We start from the raw sequence: 12,445 nt of genomic DNA on the forward strand, positions 1-12,445 counted from the left end.
ATTATGTTGTCACAATGACCCCTTAGGCAGATCACAGACAAGGGCCTGTCACCTGGGTGACCCGTGCAGTGTTATGATGTCACAATGCCCCCTTAGGCAGATCACAGTTAATGGACTGTCACCTGGGTGACCAGTGCAGAGTTATGATGTCACAATGCCCCCTTAGGCAGATCAAAGAAAAGGGTCTGTCACCTGGGTGACCAGTGCAGTGTTATCATTTCACAGTGCCCACTTAGGCAGATAAAATCCAGGGTCTGTCACCTCAGTGACCAGTGCAGAGTTACGACGTCACAATGACCCCTTAGGCTGATCAACGACCAGGGTCTGTCACCTGGGTGACCAGTGCAGAGTTCTCATGTCACAATGCTGCCTTAGGCAGATGAAAGAAAAGGGTGTGTCACCTGGGTGACTAGTGCAGTATTATGATGTCACAGTGACCCCTTAGGGAGATCAAAGACAAGGGTCTATCACCTGGATGACCAGGGCAGAGTTATGATGTCACTATGCCAACTTAGGCAGTTCACAGACAAGTGTCTGTCACCTGGGTGAGCAGTGCAGAATTATGATGTCACAATGCCCCCTTAGGCAGATAACAGATAAGGGTCTGTCACCTGGGTGACCATTGCAGAGTTATGATGTCACAATGACCCGTTAGGCAGATCAAAGACCAGGGTCTGTATCCTGGGTGACCAGTGAAGAGTTATGATGTCACAATACACCTTAGGCAGACCACAGACGAGGGTCTGTCACCTGGGTGACCAGTGCAGAGTTATGATGTCACAATGACCCCTTAGGCAGATTACAGACAAGGTTCTGTCACCTGGGTGACCAGTGCAGTGTTATGATGTCACAATGTCCCCTTAGGGAGATCACAGACAAGGGTCTGTCACCAGGGCCACAAGTGCAGAGTTAGGATGTCACAATGCTACCTTGGGCAGATGAAGGAAAAGGGTCTGTCGCCTGGGTGACCAGTGCAGTGTTATGATGTCACAATGACCCCTTAGGCAGATCAAAGACAAGGGTCTGTCACCTGGATGACCAGGACAGAGTTATGATGTCCCAATGCTGCCTTAGGAAGATCACAGACAAGGGTCTATCACCTGGCTGAGCAGTGCAGAATTATGATGTCACAATGCCCCCTTAGGCAAAAAACAGACAAGGGTCTGTCACCTGGGTGACCCGTGAAGAGTAATGATGTCACAATGCACCCTTAGGCAGACCACAGACAATGGCTTGTCACCTGGGTGACCCGTGCAGAGTTATGATGTCACAATGCACCCTTAGGCAGATCACAGACAAGGGTCTGTCACCTGGGTGACCCATGCGGAATTATGATGTCACAGTGCCCCTTAGGCAGATGACAGACAAGTGTCTGTCGCCTGGGAGAGCAGTGCAGGGTTATGATTTCACAATGCCCCCTTAGGCAGAGCACAGACAAGGGTCTGTCACCACGGTGACCAGTACAGAGTTATGACCTGACAATGCCCACTTAGGCGGATCACAGACAAGGGTCTGTCACTTGGGTGACCAGTGCAGAGTCATGATGTCACAATGCCGCCATAGGCAGATCACAGAAGTGGGCCTGTCACCTGGGTCCCCATTGCACAGTTTTGATGTCACAATGCCACCTTAGGCAGATCACAGACAAGGGTCTGTCACCTGGGTGACCAGTGCAGAGTTATGATGTCACAATGACCCCTTAGGCAGATAACGAACAAGGGTCTGTCGTAAGGGTGACGAGTGCAGTGTTGTGATGTCAAAATGCCCCCTTAGGCAGATCACAGACAAGGTTCTGTCGCCTGGGTGACCAGTGCAGAGTCCTGATATCACAATGCCCCCTTAGGCAGATCACAGAAAAGGGAATGTGACCTGGTTGCCCATTGCAGAGTTATGATGTCACAATGTCGCCTTAGGCACATCACAGACAAGCGCCTGTCACCTGGGTGACCAGTGCAGCGTTATGATGTCACAATGACCCTTTGGCAGATCACGGACAAGGGTCTGTCACCTGGGGGACCGGTGCAGATTTATGATGTCCCAATGACTCCTTAGGCAGATCAAAGACAAGGGTCTGTCACCTGGGTGACCATTGCAGAGTTATGATGTCACAATGCCCCCTTAGGCAGATCACAGTCAAGAGTCTGCACCTGGGCGACCAGTGCGGAGTTATGATATCACAATGCCCCCTAAGGCAGATCACAGACAAGGGTCTGTCACCTGGGTGACCAGTGCGGAGTTATGATGTCACAATGCCCCCTTAGGCAGATCACAGACAAGGGTCTGTCTCCTGGGTGACCAGTGGTGTATTATGTTGTCACAATGACCCCTTAGGCAGATCACAGACAAGGGCCTGTCACCTGGGTGACCCGTGCAGTGTTATGATGTCACAATGCCCCCTTAGGCAGATCACAGTTAATGGACTGTCACCTGGGTGACCAGTGCAGAGTTATGATGTCACAATGCCCCCTTAGGCAGATCAAAGGAAAGGGTCTGTCACCTGGGTGACCAGTGCAGTGTTATCATTTCACAGTGCCCACTTAGGCAGATAAAATCCAGGGTCTGTCACCTCAGTGACCAGTGCAGAGTTATGACGTCACAATGACCCCTTAGGCTGATCAACGACCAGGGTCTGTCACCTGGGTGACCAGTGCAGAGTTCTCATGTCACAATGCTGCCTTAGGCAGATGAAAGAAAAGGGTGTGTCACCTGGGTGACTAGTGCAGTATTATGATGTCACAGTGACCCCTTAGGGAGATCAAAGACAAGGGTCTATCACCTGGATGACCAGGGCAGAGTTATGATGTCACTATGCCAACTTAGGCAGTTCACAGACAAGTGTCTGTCACCTGGGTGAGCAGTGCAGAATTATGATGTCACAATGCCCCCTTAGGCAGATAACAGATAAGGGTCTGTCACCTGGGTGACCATTGCAGAGTTATGATGTCACAATGACCCGTTAGGCAGATCAAAGACCAGGGTCTGTATCCTGGGTGACCAGTGAAGAGTTATGATGTCACAATACACCTTAGGCAGACCACAGACGAGGGTCTGTCACCTGGGTGACCAGTGCAGAGTTATGATGTCACAATGACCCCTTAGGCAGATTACAGACAAGGTTCTGTCACCTGGGTGACCAGTGCAGTGTTATGATGTCACAATGTCCCCTTAGGGAGATCACAGACAAGGGTCTGTCACCAGGGCCACAAGTGCAGAGTTAGGATGTCACAATGCTACCTTGGGCAGATGAAGGAAAAGGGTCTGTCACCTGGGTGACCAGTGCAGTGTTATGATGTCACAATGACCCCTTAGGCAGATCAAAGACAAGGGTCTGTCACCTGGATGACCAGGACAGAGTTATGATGTCCCAATGCTGCCTTAGGAAGATCACAGACAAGGGTCTATCACCTGGCTGAGCAGTGCAGAATTATGATGTCACAATGCCCCCTTAGGCAAAAAACAGACAAGGGTCTGTCACCTGGGTGACCCGTGAAGAGTAATGATGTCACAATGCACCCTTAGGCAGACCACAGACAATGGCTTGTCACCTGGGTGACCCGTGCAGAGTTATGATGTCACAATGCACCCTTAGGCAGATCACAGACAAGGGTCTGTCACCTGGGTGACCCATGCGGAATTATGATGTCACAGTGCCCCTTAGGCAGATGACAGACAAGTGTCTGTCGCCTGGGAGAGCAGTGCAGGGTTATGATTTCACAATGCCCCCTTAGGCAGAGCACAGACAAGGGTCTGTCACCACGGTGACCAGTACAGAGTTATGACCTGACAATGCCCACTTAGGCGGATCACAGACAAGGGTCTGTCACTTGGGTGACCAGTGCAGAGTCATGATGTCACAATGCCGCCATAGGCAGATCACAGAAGTGGGCCTGTCACCTGGGTCCCCATTGCACAGTTTTGATGTCACAATGCCACCTTAGGCAGATCACAGACAAGGGTCTGTCACCTGGGTGACCAGTGCAGAGTTATGATGTCACAATGACCCCTTAGGCAGATAACGAACAAGGGTCTGTCGTAAGGGTGACGAGTGCAGTGTTGTGATGTCAAAATGCCCCCTTAGGCAGATCACAGACAAGGTTCTGTCGCCTGGGTGACCAGTGCAGAGTCCTGATATCACAATGCCCCCTTAGGCAGATCACAGAAAAGGGAATGTGACCTGGTTGCCCATTGCAGAGTTATGATGTCACAATGTCGCCTTAGGCACATCACAGACAAGCGCCTGTCACCTGGGTGACCAGTGCAGCGTTATGATGTCACAATGACCCTTTGGCAGATCACAGACAAGGGTCTGTCACCTGGGGGACCGGTGCAGATTTATGATGTCCCAATGACTCCTTAGGCAGATCAAAGACAAGGGTCTGTCACCTGGGTGACCATTGCAGAGTTATGATGTCACAATGCCCCCTTAGGCAGATCACAGTCAAGAGTCTGCACCTGGGCGACCAGTGCGGAGTTATGATATCACAATGCCCCCTAAGGCAGATCACAGACAAGGGTCTGTCACCTGGGTGACCAGTGCGGAGTTATGATGTCACAATGCCCCCTTAGGCAGATCACAGACAAGGGTCTGTCTCCTGGGTGACCAGTGGTGTATTATGTTGTCACAATGACCCCTTAGGCAGATCACAGACAAGGGCCTGTCACCTGGGTGACCCGTGCAGTGTTATGATGTCACAATGCCCCCTTAGGCAGATCACAGTTAATGGACTGTCACCTGGGTGACCAGTGCAGAGTTATGATGTCACAATGCCCCCTTAGGCAGATCAAAGAAAAGGGTCTGTCACCTGGGTGACCAGTGCAGTGTTATCATTTCACAGTGCCCACTTAGGCAGATAAAATCCAGGGTCTGTCACCTCAGTGACCAGTGCAGAGTTACGACGTCACAATGACCCCTTAGGCTGATCAACGACCAGGGTCTGTCACCTGGGTGACCAGTGCAGAGTTCTCATGTCACAATGCTGCCTTAGGCAGATGAAAGAAAAGGGTGTGTCACCTGGGTGACTAGTGCAGTATTATGATGTCACAGTGACCCCTTAGGGAGATCAAAGACAAGGGTCTATCACCTGGATGACCAGGGCAGAGTTATGATGTCACTATGCCAACTTAGGCAGTTCACAGACAAGTGTCTGTCACCTGGGTGAGCAGTGCAGAATTATGATGTCACAATGCCCCCTTAGGCAGATAACAGATAAGGGTCTGTCACCTGGGTGACCATTGCAGAGTTATGATGTCACAATGACCCGTTAGGCAGATCAAAGACCAGGGTCTGTATCCTGGGTGACCAGTGAAGAGTTATGATGTCACAATACACCTTAGGCAGACCACAGACGAGGGTCTGTCACCTGGGTGACCAGTGCAGAGTTATGATGTCACAATGACCCCTTAGGCAGATTACAGACAAGGTTCTGTCACCTGGGTGACCAGTGCAGTGTTATGATGTCACAATGTCCCCTTAGGGAGATCACAGACAAGGGTCTGTCACCAGGGCCACAAGTGCAGAGTTAGGATGTCACAATGCTACCTTGGGCAGATGAAGGAAAAGGGTCTGTCGCCTGGGTGACCAGTGCAGTGTTATGATGTCACAATGACCCCTTAGGCAGATCAAAGACAAGGGTCTGTCACCTGGATGACCAGGACAGAGTTATGATGTCCCAATGCTGCCTTAGGAAGATCACAGACAAGGGTCTATCACCTGGCTGAGCAGTGCAGAATTATGATGTCACAATGCCCCCTTAGGCAAAAAACAGACAAGGGTCTGTCACCTGGGTGACCCGTGAAGAGTAATGATGTCACAATGCACCCTTAGGCAGACCACAGACAATGGCTTGTCACCTGGGTGACCCGTGCAGAGTTATGATGTCACAATGCACCCTTAGGCAGATCACAGACAAGGGTCTGTCACCTGGGTGACCCATGCGGAATTATGATGTCACAGTGCCCCTTAGGCAGATGACAGACAAGTGTCTGTCGCCTGGGAGAGCAGTGCAGGGTTATGATTTCACAATGCCCCCTTAGGCAGAGCACAGACAAGGGTCTGTCACCACGGTGACCAGTACAGAGTTATGACCTGACAATGCCCACTTAGGCGGATCACAGACAAGGGTCTGTCACTTGGGTGACCAGTGCAGAGTCATGATGTCACAATGCCGCCATAGGCAGATCACAGAAGTGGGCCTGTCACCTGGGTCCCCATTGCACAGTTTTGATGTCACAATGCCACCTTAGGCAGATCACAGACAAGGGTCTGTCACCTGGGTGACCAGTGCAGAGTTATGATGTCACAATGACCCCTTAGGCAGATAACGAACAAGGGTCTGTCGTAAGGGTGACGAGTGCAGTGTTGTGATGTCAAAATGCCCCCTTAGGCAGATCACAGACAAGGTTCTGTCGCCTGGGTGACCAGTGCAGAGTCCTGATATCACAATGCCCCCTTAGGCAGATCACAGAAAAGGGAATGTGACCTGGTTGCCCATTGCAGAGTTATGATGTCACAATGTCGCCTTAGGCACATCACAGACAAGCGCCTGTCACCTGGGTGACCAGTGCAGCGTTATGATGTCACAATGACCCTTTGGCAGATCACGGACAAGGGTCTGTCACCTGGGGGACCGGTGCAGATTTATGATGTCCCAATGACTCCTTAGGCAGATCAAAGACAAGGGTCTGTCACCTGGGTGACCATTGCAGAGTTATGATGTCACAATGCCCCCTTAGGCAGATCACAGTCAAGAGTCTGCACCTGGGCGACCAGTGCGGAGTTATGATATCACAATGCCCCCTAAGGCAGATCACAGACAAGGGTCTGTCACCTGGGTGACCAGTGCGGAGTTATGATGTCACAATGCCCCCTTAGGCAGATCACAGACAAGGGTCTGTCTCCTGGGTGACCAGTGGTGTATTATGTTGTCACAATGACCCCTTAGGCAGATCACAGACAAGGGCCTGTCACCTGGGTGACCCGTGCAGTGTTATGATGTCACAATGCCCCCTTAGGCAGATCACAGTTAATGGACTGTCACCTGGGTGACCAGTGCAGAGTTATGATGTCACAATGCCCCCTTAGGCAGATCAAAGGAAAGGGTCTGTCACCTGGGTGACCAGTGCAGTGTTATCATTTCACAGTGCCCACTTAGGCAGATAAAATCCAGGGTCTGTCACCTCAGTGACCAGTGCAGAGTTATGACGTCACAATGACCCCTTAGGCTGATCAACGACCAGGGTCTGTCACCTGGGTGACCAGTGCAGAGTTCTCATGTCACAATGCTGCCTTAGGCAGATGAAAGAAAAGGGTGTGTCACCTGGCTGACTAGTGCAGTATTATGATGTCACAGTGACCCCTTAGGGAGATCAAAGACAAGGGTCTATCACCTGGATGACCAGGGCAGAGTTATGATGTCACTATGCCAACTTAGGCAGTTCACAGACAAGTGTCTGTCACCTGGGTGAGCAGTGCAGAATTATGATGTCACAATGCCCCCTTAGGCAGATAACAGATAAGGGTCTGTCACCTGGGTGACCATTGCAGAGTTATGATGTCACAATGACCCGTTAGGCAGATCAAAGACCAGGGTCTGTATCCTGGGTGACCAGTGAAGAGTTATGATGTCACAATACACCTTAGGCAGACCACAGACGAGGGTCTGTCACCTGGGTGACCAGTGCAGAGTTATGATGTCACAATGACCCCTTAGGCAGATTACAGACAAGGTTCTGTCACCTGGGTGACCAGTGCAGTGTTATGATGTCACAATGTCCCCTTAGGGAGATCACAGACAAGGGTCTGTCACCAGGGCCACAAGTGCAGAGTTAGGATGTCACAATGCTACCTTGGGCAGATGAAGGAAAAGGGTCTGTCACCTGGGTGACCAGTGCAGTGTTATGATGTCACAATGACCCCTTAGGCAGATCAAAGACAAGGGTCTGTCACCTGGATGACCAGGACAGAGTTATGATGTCCCAATGCTGCCTTAGGAAGATCACAGACAAGGGTCTATCACCTGGCTGAGCAGTGCAGAATTATGATGTCACAATGCCCCCTTAGGCAAAAAACAGACAAGGGTCTGTCACCTGGGTGACCCGTGAAGAGTAATGATGTCACAATGCACCCTTAGGCAGACCACAGACAATGGCTTGTCACCTGGGTGACCCGTGCAGAGTTATGATGTCACAATGCACCCTTAGGCAGATCACAGACAAGGGTCTGTCACCTGGGTGACCCATGCGGAATTATGATGTCACAGTGCCCCTTAGGCAGATGACAGACAAGTGTCTGTCGCCTGGGAGAGCAGTGCAGGGTTATGATTTCACAATGCCCCCTTAGGCAGAGCACAGACAAGGGTCTGTCACCACGGTGACCAGTACAGAGTTATGACCTGACAATGCCCACTTAGGCGGATCACAGACAAGGGTCTGTCACTTGGGTGACCAGTGCAGAGTCATGATGTCACAATGCCGCCATAGGCAGATCACAGAAGTGGGCCTGTCACCTGGGTCCCCATTGCACAGTTTTGATGTCACAATGCCACCTTAGGCAGATCAAAGACAAGGGTCTGTCACCTGGGTGACCAGTGCAGAGTTATGATGTCACAATGACCCCTTAGGCAGATAACGAACAAGGGTCTGTCGTAAGGGTGACGAGTGCAGTGTTGTGATGTCAAAATGCCCCCTTAGGCAGATCACAGACAAGGTTCTGTCGCCTGGGTGACCAGTGCAGAGTCCTGATATCACAATGCCCCCTTAGGCAGATCACAGAAAAGGGAATGTGACCTGGTTGCCCATTGCAGAGTTATGATGTCACAATGTCGCCTTAGGCACATCACAGACAAGCGCCTGTCACCTGGGTGACCAGTGCAGCGTTATGATGTCACAATGACCCTTTGGCAGATCACAGACAAGGGTCTGTCACCTGGGGGACCGGTGCAGATTTATGATGTCCCAATGACTCCTTAGGCAGATCAAAGACAAGGGTCTGTCACCTGGGTGACCATTGCAGAGTTATGATGTCACAATGCCCCCTTAGGCAGATCACAGTCAAGAGTCTGCACCTGGGCGACTAGTGCGGAGTTATGATATCACAATACCCCCTAAGGCAGATCACAGACAAGGGTCTGTCACCTGGGTGACCAGTGCGGAGTTATGATGTCACAATGCCCCCTTAGGCAGATCACAGACAAGGGTCTGTCTCCTGGGTGACCAGTGGTGTATTATGTTGTCACAATGACCCCTTAGGCAGATCACAGACAAGGGCCTGTCACCTGGGTGACCCGTGCAGTGTTACGATGTCACAATGCCCCCTTAGGCAGATCACAGTTAATGGACTGTCACCTGGGTGACCAGTGCAGAGTTATGATGTCACAATGCCCCCTTAGGCAGATCAAAGAAAAGGGTCTGTCACCTGGGTGACCAGTGCAGTGTTATCATTTCACAGTGCCCACTTAGGCAGATAAAATCCAGGGTCTGTCACCTCAGTGACCAGTGCAGAGTTATGACGTCACAATGACCCCTTAGGCTGATCAACGACCAGGGTCTGTCACCTGGGTGACCAGTGCAGAGTTCTCATGTCACAATGCTGCCTTAGGCAGATGAAAGAAAAGGGTGTGTCACCTGGGTGACTAGTGCAGTATTATGATGTCACAGTGACCCCTTAGGGAGATCAAAGACAAGGGTCTATCACCTGGATGACCAGGGCAGAGTTATGATGTCACTATGCCAACTTAGGCAGTTCACAGACAAGTGTCTGTCACCTGGGTGAGCAGTGCAGAATTATGATGTCACAATGCCCCCTTAGGCAGATAACAGATAAGGGTCTGTCACCTGGGTGACCATTGCAGAGTTATGATGTCACAATGACCCGTTAGGCAGATCAAAGACCAGGGTCTGTATCCTGGGTGACCAGTGAAGAGTTATGATGTCACAATACACCTTAGGCAGACCACAGACGAGGGTCTGTCACCTGGGTGACCAGTGCAGAGTTATGATGTCACAATGACCCCTTAGGCAGATTACAGACAAGGTTCTGTCACCTGGGTGACCAGTGCAGTGTTATGATGTCACAATGTCCCCTTAGGGAGATCACAGACAAGGGTCTGTCACCAGGGCCACAAGTGCAGAGTTAGGATGTCACAATGCTACCTTGGGCAGATGAAGGAAAAGGGTCTGTCACCTGGGTGACCAGTGCAGTGTTATGATGTCACAATGACCCCTTAGGCAGATCAAAGACAAGGGTCTGTCACCTGGATGACCAGGACAGAGTTATGATGTCCCAATGCTGCCTTAGGAAGATCACAGACAAGGGTCTATCACCTGGCTGAGCAGTGCAGAATTATGATGTCACAATGCCCCCTTAGGCAAAAAACAGACAAGGGTCTGTCACCTGGGTGACCCGTGAAGAGTAATGATGTCACAATGCACCCTTAGGCAGACCACAGACAATGGCTTGTCACCTGGGTGACCCGTGCAGAGTTATGATGTCACAATGCACCCTTAGGCAGATCACAGACAAGGGTCTGTCACCTGGGTGACCCATGCGGAATTATGATGTCACAGTGCCCCTTAGGCAGATGACAGACAAGTGTCTGTCGCCTGGGAGAGCAGTGCAGGGTTATGATTTCACAATGCCCCCTTAGGCAGAGCACAGACAAGGGTCTGTCACCACGGTGACCAGTACAGAGTTATGACCTGACAATGCCCACTTAGGCGGATCACAGACAAGGGTCTGTCACTTGGGTGACCAGTGCAGAGTCATGATGTCACAATGCCGCCATAGGCAGATCACAGAAGTGGGCCTGTCACCTGGGTCCCCATTGCACAGTTTTGATGTCACAATGCCACCTTAGGCAGATCACAGACAAGGGTCTGTCACCTGGGTGACCAGTGCAGAGTTATGATGTCACAATGACCCCTTAGGCAGATAACGAACAAGGGTCTGTCGTAAGGGTGACGAGTGCAGTGTTGTGATGTCAAAATGCCCCCTTAGGCAGATCACAGACAAGGTTCTGTCGCCTGGGTGACCAGTGCAGAGTCCTGATATCACAATGCCCCCTTAGGCAGATCACAGAAAAGGGAATGTGACCTGGTTGCCATTGCAGAGTTATGATGTCACAATGTCGCCTTAGGCACATCACAGACAAGCGCCTGTCACCTGGGTGACCAGTGCAGCGTTATGATGTCACAATGACCCTTTGGCAGATCACAGACAAGGGTCTGTCACCTGGGTGACCATTGCAGAGTTATGATGTCACAATGCCCCCTTAGGCAGATCACAGTCAAGAGTCTGCACCTGGGCGACCAGTGCGGAGTTATGATATCACAATGCCGCCTAAGGCAGATCACAGACAAGGGTCTGTCACCTGGGTGACCAGTGCGGAGTTATGATGTCACAATGCCCCCTTAGGCAGATCACAGACAAGGGTCTGTCTCCTGGGTGACCAGTGGTGTATTATGTTGTCACAATGACCCCTTAGGCAGACCACAGACAAGGGCCTGTCACCTGGGTGACCCGTGCAGTGTTATGATGTCACAATGCCCCCTTAGGCAGATCACAGTTAATGGACTGTCACCTGGGTGACCAGTGCAGAGTTATGATGTCACAATGCCCCCTTAGGCAGATCAAAGGAAAGGGTCTGTCACCTGGGTGACCAGTGCAGTGTTATCATTTCACAGTGCCCACTTAGGCAGATAAAATCCAGGGTCTGTCACCTCAGTGACCAGTGCAGAGTTATGACGTCACAATGACCCCTTAGGCTGATCAACGACCAGGGTCTGTCACCTGGGTGACCAGTGCAGAGTTCTCATGTCACAATGCTGCCTTAGGCAGATGAAAGAAAAGGGTGTGTCACCTGGGTGACTAGTGCAGTATTATGATGTCACAGTGACCCCTTAGGGAGATCAAAGACAAGGGTCTATCACCTGGATGACCAGGGCAGAGTTATGATGTCACTATGCCAACTTAGGCAGTTCACAGACAAGTGTCTGTCACCTGGGTGAGCAGTGCAGAATTATGATGTCACAATGCCCCCTTAGGCAGATAACAGATAAGGGTCTGTCACCTGGGTGACCATTGCAGAGTTATGATGTCACAATGACCCGTTAGGCAGATCAAAGACCAGGGTCTGTATCCTGGGTGACCAGTGAAGAGTTATGATGTCACAATACACCTTAGGCAGACCACAGACGAGGGTCTGTCACCTGGGTGACCAGTGCAGAGTTATGATGTCACAATGACCCCTTAGGCAGATTACAGACAAGGTTCTGTCACCTGGGTGACCAGTGCAGTGTTATGATGTCACAATGTCCCCTTAGGGAGATCACAGACAAGGGTCTGTCACCAGGGCCACAAGTGCAGAGTTAGGATGTCACAATGCTACCTTGGGCAGATGAAGGAAAAGGGTCTGTCACCTGGGTGACCAGTGCAGTGTTATGATGTCAC

This window comes from Gorilla gorilla, chromosome 17, assembly GCF_029281585.2.
Source record: "Gorilla gorilla gorilla isolate KB3781 chromosome 17, NHGRI_mGorGor1-v2.1_pri, whole genome shotgun sequence".
NCBI lineage: Eukaryota > Metazoa > Chordata > Mammalia > Primates > Hominidae > Gorilla > Gorilla gorilla.